Source organism: Jaculus jaculus, chromosome 3, assembly GCF_020740685.1.
Source record: "Jaculus jaculus isolate mJacJac1 chromosome 3, mJacJac1.mat.Y.cur, whole genome shotgun sequence".
NCBI classification, from domain to species: domain Eukaryota; kingdom Metazoa; phylum Chordata; class Mammalia; order Rodentia; family Dipodidae; genus Jaculus; species Jaculus jaculus.
In genome coordinates this window covers 182,130,934-182,145,744 of record NC_059104.1, presented here as the reverse complement: position 1 = coordinate 182,145,744, position 14,811 = coordinate 182,130,934, and positions in this window count along the sequence as shown.

Below are 14,811 nucleotides of genomic sequence, written 5' to 3'. Positions count from 1 at the left end.
TTTGTACTCCATAATAGCAGGTAGGGTGCCAATTTGTTAATCCAGTGAGGGAATGAAGCATACTTTGAAGAACAGGACACTCCTTGAGTACGCAATCCCCTTCAAAAGAGTCTACATTCTTCCTGATGCCCCAGTGCAGGTCAGCTGGCCCAATCTCAAGGCTGTAATCTCTCAATTACAGCTGAATGGGCAGCAGTTCACCCAAAGATTTTTCTTCCTGTGCCATATGCCTCTGCTCACACCAGTTCATTTCTATGCAAAACAACCCCGCACAACTTCTCAAGATGTGGGCATAATAGCAAGCTTCTCACACAAACTGCTAGCCAAATCCAAGCAAATCTCTTTCTCACCCTCATAAGCCAAATCTCACAGTCCATGGTTCTTACTGCACTCAGACCTTTCAACTCTAATCAGAATAGTCCATGAAGCTGTACTTACAGCACTGCAAGGCATCACTCAGTCCAAGGTTTCAAATCCTTCCACATGCCTCTTGAAAATCAGCTCCAAAATACCAAAGCCACACAGTCATGTGTCTAGCAGCAACCCCACTCCTGGTACCACTTTACTGTTGCAGTCAGGTTCACATTGCTGGTAGAAATAACCCAACTAAGAGCAGCTTGTGGAGAAAAGAGGTTTATTTTGGCTTACAGGCTTGAGGGGAAGTTCTAATGATGGCATGATCAGAGGGTGGACATCACCCCCTGGCCAACATAAGGTGGACAATAGCAACAGGAGAATCTCTCACTATGCCCATAGCTCCTGAGTTTGGTCAGACTGGCTAATCAGCAAACCCCAGAGATTCTCTACTGTCTTCCCACTTCAGGACTGGTGTTACAGCTGTGTGTATGGCTCTGCCCAGCTGTGTACATGGATGTTAAACTCAGGATGAATCATCTCCTCATGCCTGCACAGCAAATTCTCTTATTACTAAAAGATCCCATCCTAAGAAAACTTTGAGGCAAGGTTTTCAAGCTGTCTTGAGGAGCTGCATGGTAGCTCAGGATGCTTGATTTGGGTGAAGACAAGAGCCAGCCAGCAGGGGTTCTACCCCCATTCAGCTCAGGTTTGGCTTGCATTTTACTTGTCTTGGCTGGCTGTAAGAAAGTACCCCTACCCCAATATGATGGCTTTACATGAGTGAAACTTACTCTCTCTCAGACCTTGAATTCAGAAGACCTGAGTCACGGTGACATCTGAGGTGGCTCCTCACCGAGGTTCCATGTTCCCAGCCTCTAGTGTTTGCTGCTGACCCTTTGGATCCCTTGACTTGAGCTTCTTTCCAGCCTCTGCTTGTCCCCACTGGTCCTTCTCCCAGACGGTCATCTGGACATCTGGGTCTCCCTCACCTTTCTATTACATACACACCAGTTCTTGCCATCTGGTCCAAGTCTAATACTAAAATGATCTCTGGTCAAGGTATCTTCCAGGACCCTATGTCTAAATAAGACCAAATTGTCAGGTACTCAGGTTAAGGCTTGAGCATAGGATTTTGTAAAACAAGATCAACCCCTCACAGCCTGCCTACTGTATTGAGCCGTTGCATTAGCTTTCGTGTCATTAAAGCAGTCCACAAGTAAGAAAGAGCCAGAAACCAAGGCTGAATAAATACTAGATGGATCATAGCTATAACCTTCTTACTCCAGAGCACTGAGTGCAACTATAATGCTAGCCTCACCATGGGCAGGAGACTGTCAAGTGTCCTCAGTTCCTCTCTGGCTGATCTTCACCCAGCCTTCCACCTAACGTTTAAGTCAAGGTCCAATCACAGAAGTGGAATCTGGTGGGAGTTGTCTTGGCAGTCTATGTAGGGCTGGTGCTGGAAGACTGTTGGGAAGATTGTCAGGAAGGCAGGGTTACATAAACTGGTGAGGGTGGGGGAAAAGAAAACAGAGACCACATGACCTAGAGCCCAAGAGGAGAGTCATAGCCAGCCAGAGCAGGTCTTATGCCCTCTGACCTTTTTGGAGTGGGGGGGTCCTACAGAAGTGGAAACCTTTTATCAAAGGTCAGAACACATACACAGAGACCCACTGAAGGCGCAGGAGTTGGAATGTCAGTTCTCTGGGAGAACTAGGGTGGGTGTGGAAAACCCAATAAAGCCGGGCGTATATTGTAGCTGTTTTAATCCTTCAAGTCATCTTATGAAGTAATTTTTCCAAGTAAAGAAGAACTTAATTTCATATTGGAATTGACTAGGGAAGAGAAATCATGAGCTTTTTGGTCATTTCAAGGTTTCCATACCTTCCAAAGAAAAAGTTATATCAACTATCACCTCAGAATGTGATACAATACAATACAAAGTCCACTAAAATATGGTAAGTCATGTAAGTCTAGAAAATACATGTGATGATGTGATCAATATATCTATACTTACATGAAGCACATGTAATCATATCCCAAAATCATGAGTAATAGTACAGTATTGTCAGAATAGAATGGTATTTGTGAGACACAAGCAGTTTTTAGAGGAAATTTTATAGCTTTTAGAAAACTTACCAGAAAGTAAAAGGAAAGGAAAGATATGAAATAAATATTAGATTCAAAACTTGAGAAATAATAGTACTATCAATTTAAAGAAATAAAAATAGTCAGAAATAATGATAGGTGCAAAACTGGAGGCAGTGAAGGAAAATAAATAATTTGCTTTCCAACATACAAGTTGAAGAAACACAACATTAAATAAATAAATTGAAATGGATAGATGAAATAGAAATGAGTTTTGGGAAATTTTTAAAACATGAGGTTACAATGGTCTTGAGCTTTTCTGAGATGGTCCTGTTTTGTAGAACCATCTTTAGACAGACCACAGTCTGATGCCAACCCACAGCTGCTCCCAGCGCCTCTAGATCCCATCACATAAGGGCTGCTGAGCCTCTCACGTGCAGTGGCAGAACCCAAGCCAGGTCAAGCCTGCGCTCACCTGTCTCTCCTGAGCTGCTGGGCCCACCCCGCACCAAGCCGGAAGTTGTCTCATGAAGGAAGACACAGTGCATCTTCCAGCATGAGGGTATATTCTACTGAGCGTTTTCATTTCCCTGTCCCCATGCTGAGGCCCGGCATTGCAGACTATGGGCAGGGAAATAAGAAGTTTGACTGCCATGATTCTTTATCCTCACAAAATCCTTAGTGCTTAGGGAAGTTTTGCACTCTTTCTCTTCTTGTCTAGACCTCTGATGCAATCTGACCCACTGGTCCACCTTCTTATATACTGAATGAGCAGATAAAGGAAGTTAGAAATCTGTTTTATTTTCCCCATATAATGTCTGTATTTCTACACTGCTATTTTCTTGTTGGATACTGAGAATCAAATGTTGGGGGTGATGGAGAGATGACTTAGCATTTAAGGCATTTTTCTGTGAAGCTTAAGCACCCAGGTTTGATTCCCCAGTACCCATGTAAGCCAGAGGCACAAGGTGGTACACACTTCTGGAGTTCATTTGCAGTGGCTGGAGGCCCTGTCCCACCCACTCACTCTCTCTAACTGCCTCTTCCTCCATCTCTCTCTATCCTCCTCTCAAATAAATAAAGTCAAATACAGGGGAGGGATTAAAAAATTACAACATATAAAGAAGCCATGTGGAAACCCATTTATTTATTTTGAATATGTATAGACACATAAATATAATTTTAAAGACTTTGAATACAAGTTTTAAGTGTGGGTGGATAATGCTGCTCCCTGAAGCCACAGCCTATTATAGGAAAATCCCAGTGTATGGATGGGATACCTCTTAGTGAATAGTTGGTCAGGGAGGTACCTGCAGTCCCCAAAACAATACAAGCTATTGCCACTGTTCTTGGTTTCCTGTGAGAACTAGATGGTAAGACCCTATTTCTGAAGACACCACATGTTTCAGTTGAAGGACACGAAGAAATCAAGCTAGGACTGATCTGGAAGCATCTTGTTAGCGGTCATAGCACTAGAAGGTGCTATGGGTTGTTGGAGGAAAATCATCAATAACCTTACCCAAGGCTGGACCCTGTGAGCTACACAACTGACAAGCCAGGCAGGACATGCCCACTTGAGCAATAGTGGCATGGATGTTCTGGGGTAACAAACTGCCCTCTGGTTGAATTTGAAGACTGCGTCATGGGAAGGAATTCATGCTTCGTACTAAAGCCTAATCAGACCCCTATGACCAGGCATGGTGTCACATGCCTATAATCCAAATACTCAGGAGGCCAAGGTAGGAATATTGCCATGAGTTCAAGGCCATACTGAGAGTATATAGTGAATTCCAGGTCAGCCTGGGCTAGAATGAGTTCTTAACTTGGAAAAAAAGTAAATCCAAAAGCCTATGGCTGGGAAGGTCATTAGCGCTGAGAGGGAAACTGCTACTGTTGTTTGGTTAACTGTATATTTTTTGCCCATCAAATTGCCCTCTTAATATTTATGTGTACACCTATAGATTAATGCAGCTCTCACCATTGGTTCAAGAAGCTTCTTTTTACAGTTGGTGGTGACTAGTGGGAAGATTCAAAATCCATCAAAGTGCTATAAGTGACCATGTAGTGCTCAGCACTATATAAACATCTGTATAACCACCTGCAATTTGCAGAAGAAGGTATGGAAAGAATGTACAAGCAAGAGGGTGGGGAGGAGTACTGTGACGCACTGTGCTCTGCACATGACGCAACCATTGCAGTCTCAACCTCAAGGCAGCTGTCCTTACCTGCATAACACCTGCATAACACTGGGTCTATCTATCTATAGCTGTCATGGATGGTGAGGAGCACAAAACCAGAGAGCAAAGCAGAAGAGGGACTGATTGTAAACAAGAAGGGATTCAGTGGAAAAGGGATAGAGGAGGACAAAAGGGAGGACTATGATCAAAATACGTTGCATATATTATAACACATGTATGAAAATTGTCAATAAAAATAAAGTCAAATATTAACACTGGATGGACTTTGTAACTGTACCACTCACTTCCTCCCCATCCTGAAAACCATGTAATGGTAATGGGCAAACAAGAGGAAAAAATGTATAAATAATGGAAGCAAAAAGAAGTACATAAGGCATAAAATAAAGCTAAACTGTTTGAAATTAAGATGCAATTAAGCCCTGATATGAAGAGAAATTTTGAGTGACGATTCTGACCAATGATGTAACTCTCCACTTCTCCAGATTTCTTGACTTCCTTTGTTGTATTCTAGTCTTTAATTCTACAAAAGAAATTATTCTTTCTACAAACTGCTCTTTTCATCTGCCTTTTACCACCTTCTTCATAGCTTTCATTCATCATGACATCTTTCATACGGAGTTAGCTGTTAGTATATGAGGATAAAACCTCTGATTTTATTTCTCCTAAAGAGGCTTGTAGATCTGCCCTCAGTTTTGAATAGCAGTCTTTGTTTTGTCTACCTATGTTGATGCACAAATTTTATCAACATCTTGAAAATATATTTGAATATCTGTGTCTGCATTTCTGCCATTGATAGTCTTCATATTCAAACTGTCATTTGTTTTCAATACCTTTTCTTTCTCATTCCTTTTAAGTATTCTTTTTCATTTTGATGGCCTATAGTTTTATAGCCATGCAGGTAAAGTGACTTGTTTTTACCTATTCTAATCAGAATTTTTAAAATCTGAGACAGATGAGGACACCCATCTATCCCTTGGACACCAGACAGATGATAAGCATTATTTAATCACTGTTAAACATGGGTAAAAAATACTATTAATGGCAATAATATGTCCTTATTAGATATATGCCTTCTGATATTTATTTTTCTGTGAATAAGCAACGGCTTGAGGGAAGGGTGATTTGACTCCCTAACTGCCAGCTGTTAGACTCTTTCCTAGAGCCCCAGCCTGGAGCAAAGGCCTAAAAGTCATGCTATCCACCAGACGATGCTTGTTAGAACCAGGCATTTTAAACACTCTGCAGATGCTTTGAGAAAGCCAGTATTTATGAGCCTTTGTAGAGGGATTCAAATTCTTGGCTTACTATTTTGCTGGAAATAGAAGTCCACATTATTATTTTTAACAAAATTTTATACATGTCTTGCTAAATATCCATTTATTTGTTTTTATTAATATTTTCTTGCTTTAGGGAATGAGATCATTTCCATTATTGATATTTTTTTTTGCTCTTTGTTGCTGATTTATAGTAAAAGGCATGAGTTTTACAGCTGCTTTAAACTTTAATATTACTAAGTACAATAACTAGCTCAAAATAAATATCAAGTGTTTGCTAAGAAAATAGATGTGTTTAATATAAAAATGAAAAAGGTACATAATTTTTGGAATCAAAAATGTTCATTTGGGGCTGGAGAGATTGCTTAGTGGTTAAGCACTTGCCTGTGAAACCTAAGGACCCCAGTTTGAGGCTCAATTCCCCACAATCCATGTAAGCCAGATACACAAGGTAGCACATGTATCTGGAGTTCATTTGCAGTGGTTGGAGGCCCTGGCACATCTATTATCACTCTATCTATCTGTGTCTCTCTCTCTCTCTCACTCTCTCTTTCTGTCTATCTATCACTCTCAAATAAATAAAAAATAAGTAAAAAATGTTCATTTTGTAATCTAAAATGTTCATTCATTCATTTTAATTGACTTTTCGTTGCATAGATAGAATAAATATATTTTAAAACAGAGAAGATAATAGAGATTCTTATCTTTACATTGAGCACAATTGGTTCATTTTTTGCACAATTTCCATGTTAAAAAAATGTCTTAGTTATTTTAAGAATAAAAATTTATATTCCTAGTATAGGGAGTTTAAAAAAAGTGAATGGCTATTGAGCCATCCTTGCATTTTTACAGTAGTGTCTTTTACTGATAAACTACATTAAAATATTTTGCTACATTGGATTATCAAGCATTTTATTTACTGTTTCTTACTTTTAGATTATAAGTGATTTTGATCACAGTCAGATCTGCTAGCATTTTTCCTCATTGTTCCTTCCACCCTGCATCCTTGCCTATAACTTTTTTCTTTCTGAATTTACTATGTTTAAATGGCTTCTAACAAGGCTTCTCTACAGCATGTTCCTCTGTCAATATTCTACTCCCCAAATTCTATCTTCCTTTATATTTCTTTTTTTTTATTTTATTTTTTATGAGAGAGAGAGAGAGAGAATTGGCATGCCCGGGCCTCTAGCTACTGATTAAACTCCAGATGCATGTGCCACCTTGTGCACATGTGTGAGCTTGTGTGAATGTGTCACCTTGTGCATTTGGCTTATGTGGGCTCTAGGGAGTTGGGCCTGGGATACATAGGCCTGTAATCCCAGCACTCAGGAGGTTGAGACAGGAGGACCAGCAAGGCTGGTAACCCAGACCTTGTCTCAAAAAATATATATATTTTAAAAGCCTATGGATATAGCTCATTTGTGTATAGTACTTGATTAGCATGAACTAGGCCCTACATTTAATCCCAGTACCACAAAAAAGTACAATCTTCCTCTTTTATTTGCATCTGTTAACTTGTACTTATTCAGTAGTTTTCTTTGCTTCCCTATGAGTCATTTATTTCAGGTTTAATTTGACTGTTTTCACTAGTTGAGATTATTATATATTATAAACTTTTAACCAATTTGGATTGTAATAACTAATGTACTTCTGTCTTAATGTTTCCTGGGATTTTCTTTGGCTTTGTTATTTTGTATCTTAATATTTAAGCTAACAGTTATTTTATTAAATTGCAACATGTGCATAAGAATTAAAGTAATGCTTTACAAATTCAATGTAGGCTTTTCTAATATCAGTATTAGTAAGTACTACAGATTATTAATTATATTTCTAAGGAAAATAAAATTTTACATTTTTAATTCTTTCTATTCTGCCTTCATACTCTTTTCAATATCTATGCTTTATATTTAGTTCATCATAACCTTGTATTTACATTAAATACCTACATTAATCATCTATAAAGATATATGAATTTGTTGATAAGAAAACCATAGACTTGGGGATGGAGGGATGGCTTAGTGGTTAAAGTGTTTGCCTGCAGAGCCAAAGGACCTATGTTTTATTCCCCAGGACCCATGTAAGCCAGATACACAAGGGGGTGCATGTGTCTGGAGTTTGTTCACAGTGGCTGGAGGCCCCAGCACAGCCATTCTCTCTCCCTCCCTCCTCCTCTTTCTATATCAAATAAATAGCCAAATACATAAATAAACAATCCTCTGAGGAATGTCTGCAGTTTAAAAAAGAAAAGAAAACCATAGACTTGATTTTGGATTTATATTCATCTCTAAAAAAATACATTTAGGAAACATATTATCTATTTATAAGTTCTTTGTTTTGAGATATTTTAGGTGAGCTACAACAAAGGTGTTCAGAAGAGGATATATATACTTGAGAATATTAAGCTGAAGTGATGTATGACTTTAGTCATATTCATATAGTATATTTCTAGATCTTCAAATCTTTCATATAATCTATTTGCTTAAGGAATCAGTTCAGTGATGGAATTTCAACAAGTTTATCTTCCCACTGCTCTTATCACAGTCATCTTTAGCCATAGTTCTCACACATGGTGTGTATACAAAGATCTTCTGGGCATAAAACACAGATAATTTTAAGTATTTTGTATTGTGAAAATTTGTTTAAACAGAAGTATAAATTCACTACCTTCTACCCATCTTATTAAAATATTTTTCAAGTAAAGGTACATTTGTGTTTATTTGTTCAGATGATTGACTAGATACTTGTTGAATATACATTAGCATATACTAAGTATATATGATAATATTATAGTTACATATAATAATATATATGAAACTATTTGACATATAGATTAATTTAATTCAGAATAAATCATTTAACCATTAGAGCTGTATGTTCTCAGAAGTAAAAATGAATAAATATGTATTTTTTGGTCACAAGAAAGAATGATAGTGGACTCAATAAAGACTCACAAGCAGTGCAATATATTGATGTTAACATATAATGCTTGAAGTATAAAGAATGAGGGCAGAAGGTTAAAAAGGAAGAGGAGCTAAGCCAAAGTCCTGGTAGCTAAAGAGAGCTTGTTACTTCATTATAGATTGCAATAGGTAATAAAACCTGGTTTTTCTATTCCATTGGATACATTTGCATGAGTAAAGAAGAAAATTGATTTGAAAAATATCCATGTAACCCACTCACCCCTCTTAAATATCCATCCGAAACAAACAAGAACCTCTTTGTGTAGAGACCTTCACATGAAACTTCATAGCAATGTTACTTTTTACTGTTAAAAACTAGAAACAACCAAAGTATCTGTCAACTGGTGAATAAACACGTTATGGTTTATCCATATATTGCAATGCTACTCATGAATAAAGAAGAACAACTTCCTAACAAGATGGATAATTCTTCAACATGCTTTGCAGAGAGAATGGAAAAACAAGCACTAAAGGAGATTTGCTATATACCCGTCCATGCACACATCATTCTGTAGGGCAAGGGAGATCAGACATAAATTTGCCAATGAGGGAACAGGAAGAGAAGTTGATTCCAGAGTACATGACTACTTAGGATGATGAAAATATTCTTTATCTTGATGGAGGTAGTGATTACATGATTACATACATTATTACATACATGTATCAGACTGTATAGCTGAAAGCAAAACTTTATTCTATACAACTTATTTTAGATATTTTAAGATGACTTTTAGAAAGACAATATTAATCATTTGAAGCTATTGCAACTTGTAATACAAAACTTTAGTGGTCAATTGAAGTATAATATTTTACACTGTGTTTTTTAAGACAGCTAGAAGGTAAAAAGAATTATTGAGGATCATTAATTAGTTTCATGAAAATGAATGCCTGAGAATGTACAGCTGCTATTATAGTAATGATCAGTTAGTTGGATATAAAATTATAAATGTCTGTCTATCATTTTTCAAGTTAATTTTACCTATATTTCTTTTGGATTGTTGTTCCAGGCCTTCCTCCACCCAGCACATATCTGTTCCTATTTTGGGAATCAAAAGCATGTGTACATTAGACTTTCATTTTCTGCTTTCTCTATATATCAATTTATAACTTGCTGCTTTTATCTTGAGCGAGGAGGCTTTTTAATTTGTCTCCTATACCACTGATCAAGTTTTCTACAATGCTTATTTCATTCTCTAAAGCATCAAATACAATGTAAAATTTTCCATGGCATGTTCCTCATTCTCTTCCCAGTATAGTTTCATTTTGCAATTCGTGTCTTATCATATTGAATTTTATTGACTCAAAGCAGAAAGAGTAAAGCATTTCCTCCCATTTCTGTTTTTCTTCCACCTGTCAATGCCGTGTTCAAACATGTATAATGTTACACATCCCTTCAAGTAGATCTTTCCTATTTTATTGTTTCCTATATTCTCATTCTTGAATAATAAAAGCTCTTTCAAGACCAGATTTTATCCAAAAGAGGGTCATTGGGGATATTCCCTTTGGAGTCTCTTGCTGTACACCTGAAGTAGTTAAAATGTTTCTTCCAGAATGTAAGATGTAGGTCTGTTATGTGAAATTTTGCATCATTTGTCCAGGGATACAGCAAGCCTGAGATTTATGGTCAGTGTAAAGATAGGGTCTTTGGGGGCATTAAGGTTAGAAAAGGTCTGTAGACTGATTCACTCATGGCTGACTGGCTCATTGTGACTTTGTAAGAAGAGGTGTGTCCCTTGCCCCTTGCAATATGATACCCTGAACCACCTTGGGACTCAGCCAACAAGAAGGACATTACCAGATAAGCACCCAGACTTTGAACCTACAGGACCATGAGCCAAAATGAATCTATTTTCCTTATAAATCACGCTGCCTTTGGCATTTCCTAACAATAATAATAATGATCAGAATCATATAGCAAACACTTGGCTTGAATGCACCCCAGTCAGGGCAAGTATCTGCACATCTGTTTTGCAAGGCATAGCAGGGCCAGAGTCCACTTCAGGGGGTTCTATTTAGATGATTTCTATTTCAGGTAGCTCCTGACCTTTGAACCAGAGAAACCTGGTACTGAACAGCTTTCTGTCTACTGGAGCCATGTGTAGTGTATTCTTCTGGGGTGGCTGACAGGAGAAAGTATGCTTGAAGAGCAGCAATCCCCAGATATCAGGAACCTTCTAACCTAGGAGGGACCAGGGCATTTTTTAATGCACTCTCATAGGCTACCATGCAACTTCCTCCAGAAGAGATATCAGGGCCAGACTTTGGTATCCTGCAATCTGCCCACAGCTAGAGTCAATGGAAGAGATGATCCTCATAACTGTGGATGCTGCTCTCTCGTCTCTACATACAGGTTTTTATTTTAATAGTGTTTTCAGCTCTTAAGATATTTCATGGGATCCTGGCAAGGTGGCACTCACCTTTAAACCCAGCACTTGGGAGAAGAGGTAGGAGGATTGCTGTGAATTTGAGGCCACCCTGAGACTACATAATGAATTCCAGGTCAGCCTGGGCTAGAGTGAGACCTTACCTCAAAAAAAGAAAAGAAAGAAAACAAGGGGGCTAGAGAGTTGACTTAGCAGTTAAAGTGCTTGCCTACAAATACAAAGGACCCAAGTTTGATTCCCCAGTACTCACATAAGCAAGATGCACAAGGTAGCTCATGTGTCTGGAGTTCATTTGCAGTAGCTAGAGGCCCTGTCATGCCCATTCTCTCTCTCTCTCTCTCTATCTATCTATCTCTCTCATCTGCCTCTTGCTCTCTCTGTCTTTCTTAAATAAATAAATAATAAAAATAAAAAACAAGAAAGTTATTTCTTGGGCTGGGAATATGGCTCCCTCAATAAAGTGTTTGCTTCATAAATGTGAGGACAGGGAGGTCTGATCCCCAGGATCTATGTAAATGTTAGGCGCCTGTAGCAGCCTTCCTGTATCCCAGGGCTCAGAAGGCAAAGGAAATGTATCCCCAGGGCTAGCTGGCTAACTAAACAGGACTAATCAGTGAGCTCTGAATTCAAGTTAGAGGCCCTATCTCAATAAATAAGGTAAGAGTAACTGAGAGGATATAGGGGGTCAATTTCAGTTTCCCACATGCATTAATACCCAAACATGTACCCCACACACGTACCCAACACACACACAATTCAGATTTGAAAATAGGACAGTCAGAGCCTAATTTTTAAGCTCATTCTAAGTTTGCCTGTTCTTTGAGGCACAGGTAGATGGAAGAGGAAAGCGTCATGACAGGTGGAAGCACACTGTGGTAACTGTGACACAAAGATGATGTGTCATGTTGACAAGAGCTTACCCAGACCTCCAACCAGGGCTCTGGCCCAGCCATCCCCACAGGTTGAAGCTTTCAGCGACCTCCACTGAGGTGCCCTGCTGGATTAAGACACTCTGGATTGTCTGAGAAATGACTGGTTCCTGCCACGCTCTCAACTCCCGCAGCCCACAGGCTGCCCACCAAGTGCTCCACGCTCCTGCTCTCCTACAGACCTCCTTTAACCAATTCCACTTCCTTTTAACAGCGAACAATAAAACACCCCACAAATTAATGGCAAACATACGAAAAGAAAATTTTATTTCTATGAAAACAATGTTAACTGCTTTGGGAAGTTGTGGCAAGTTGCCATAAACATATATATTTCTGTGAATTAACAGCAAACAAGACAACCATAGCACATCTGGAAGGTTAAATCACAAAAGTCTAATAGGGTCCCTATTTTGGATTGTTTTGACCTATCACTCACTGCATTCATTGTACAGCTAGTTAACTGGAAATTGGAATTTGTGCGTTATGGATATGATTTGTGCAAGAAGGATTCAGAAATCCAGTTAAAGGAGCATCTAATATGCATTTATTTTGCTAGCTATCATTTCTGCAGCATAAGGAACCATAGCACCCTCACCAGCTCAGCCGGGCTCCGACGTGGACCTGTTTGCAGTGTGGTGCTATCCTCACTTGGAATCCATATGTTACTATGTAAACTTTTGTGATGCGTTACCGTAATGTCCACTCTGCCCCATAGGGCACCAACAACAGAACAGAATTCCACTCAAGTCCAGCTTGGTGAACCAACGGGGTTTACCTGCAGGAGTATGGGCAATTTACAGGAGGCTAGACCACTGAAGAAAACGCCTCTCTCTTCTAACAATTGTTAAACAAGATAAGCCTCAGGGAAGGGCAGGCCTCCTCAAAAGGAGTACCAATGGGCCCAATCTCACGTAGGTCTTCTGCAGGGAACCACATCTACTGAGAGTTCAAGAAGTTAAAGGCCATGTCTTGCTTGGAGGACAGCATCCAAGAACGCTAATGCTGTAGAGAAAGCATAGGATACAGAATCAATATGGGTTATGAGATGTTGAGGTCATTTTTGTGTGTGCCTCACACTCATTTCTCATCTGTGAAATAGGCAGATCTTATGTCTCACAAGGCTGTTATGAGACATAAACGAAATAAAGATAAACACGGTGCTTAATTATTTGGCTTGGGTGTCCAAGCAAATTCATAATCAATATTGAGAGAGTTTCCTCTCTCCAAGATTACTTGATCCCAGGGCATGTGGTCACAGAAGTCCAAACACTGAAGCTCCCTACACACAGACATCAGCAGCATTGACAGGACTGTGTCCAGGGAGGCCAAGTGACTGAGCCCAGGTTGCAGCGTGAGCCTAGGTGGCTTCTGAGCTTCTACAGGAAGAGTTTTCTGTGCAGTCCTTCCTTCAACAGGACAGTTCAATGGAGACCACGTGTGATAGGCACAGTACAGCTTTGAGATGGAACCTTCCTCGGCCTTTCTCAAGAGCTTCACACAAAGTTGGTGCCTCACAGGGAAAACACATGCAAATATATATACTGCTCTGCTAAACCCGACATATACAACATCTTTGTAGTTGTAGGGACCAAAAGCTCTTATAAATTGGTGTAACAGAAGAGTGTAGTTAAAGGTACAGGATGTGGAGTACACACACATTTTAACCAGTGATGTAACACTGGGACAAACATTCAGTCTCCCTGAGCCTAGGCCAAGTATGGAATCAAGCTAACATACCAACCTAGTAGGGCTATTGTTTAAGTGAAATGGTGTCTTGCAACACTTGTTTATAATATCCGGCACATAGTAAACACCAGTCAGAAGCAGTAGAGACAGATGGGAAGATGGCTCAGTGGGTAAAACACTCACTTTGTGTCTGAGGACCTGAGTTTGGACCCCAGGAGTCCACACAAAAGCCAGAAGCAGTAGCAGACAACCCTAGCACTCCTACAGCAGCGAGGTAGGAGGTAGGCACAGGAGAATCCCCAGCAGTTGTGGGCCGGCCAGCCGGGCAGAAGTGGTAGAGACCAATATGAGACCCGGCCTCAAAACAAGGTGGAACGAGAAGGCTGGCACCAACACGACCCTCTGCCCTCCACTTGAGTGCTGTGACATGCATGTGCCCATCTCCCAGACATGAACGTCCACAGCACACCAAACACAACGCATAGATGCAAATGCAATTGCCATCATTGCTGCTTGGATGTCCTCTTCCTCCTTTCTCTTTCAAGGATAGTAGTGAGCGTGGCCAGGCTCTCTGAAGGCTGGGAATGAGGTCTGCACTCGATCCCCGGGCTTCACCCTGAGCACTGCTGGGGAGTTCAGATGCTCTGCGGGCCTTGCCCAGCCACGGGCGTCTGAAACGAAAAGGCAATGATGACAGACTTCATCCCGCATCCTGGCAGTATCAGTCTTTCTACAGCTTCAGCAGCTTGCAGTCATAACCCTGTGATTTGAGAACAATGAATCTTAATATAATTGAGTTAACGGTATCATTTTTAATGTAAGACCATCTTGATTACAGCCAAAGGGCACCATTAATACACGGAAGGAATGGCCGAGATTTTCATGTGAATGTTGTACAGAAAATAGAACTAATTAGTGCTAATTTAATTCGAAGA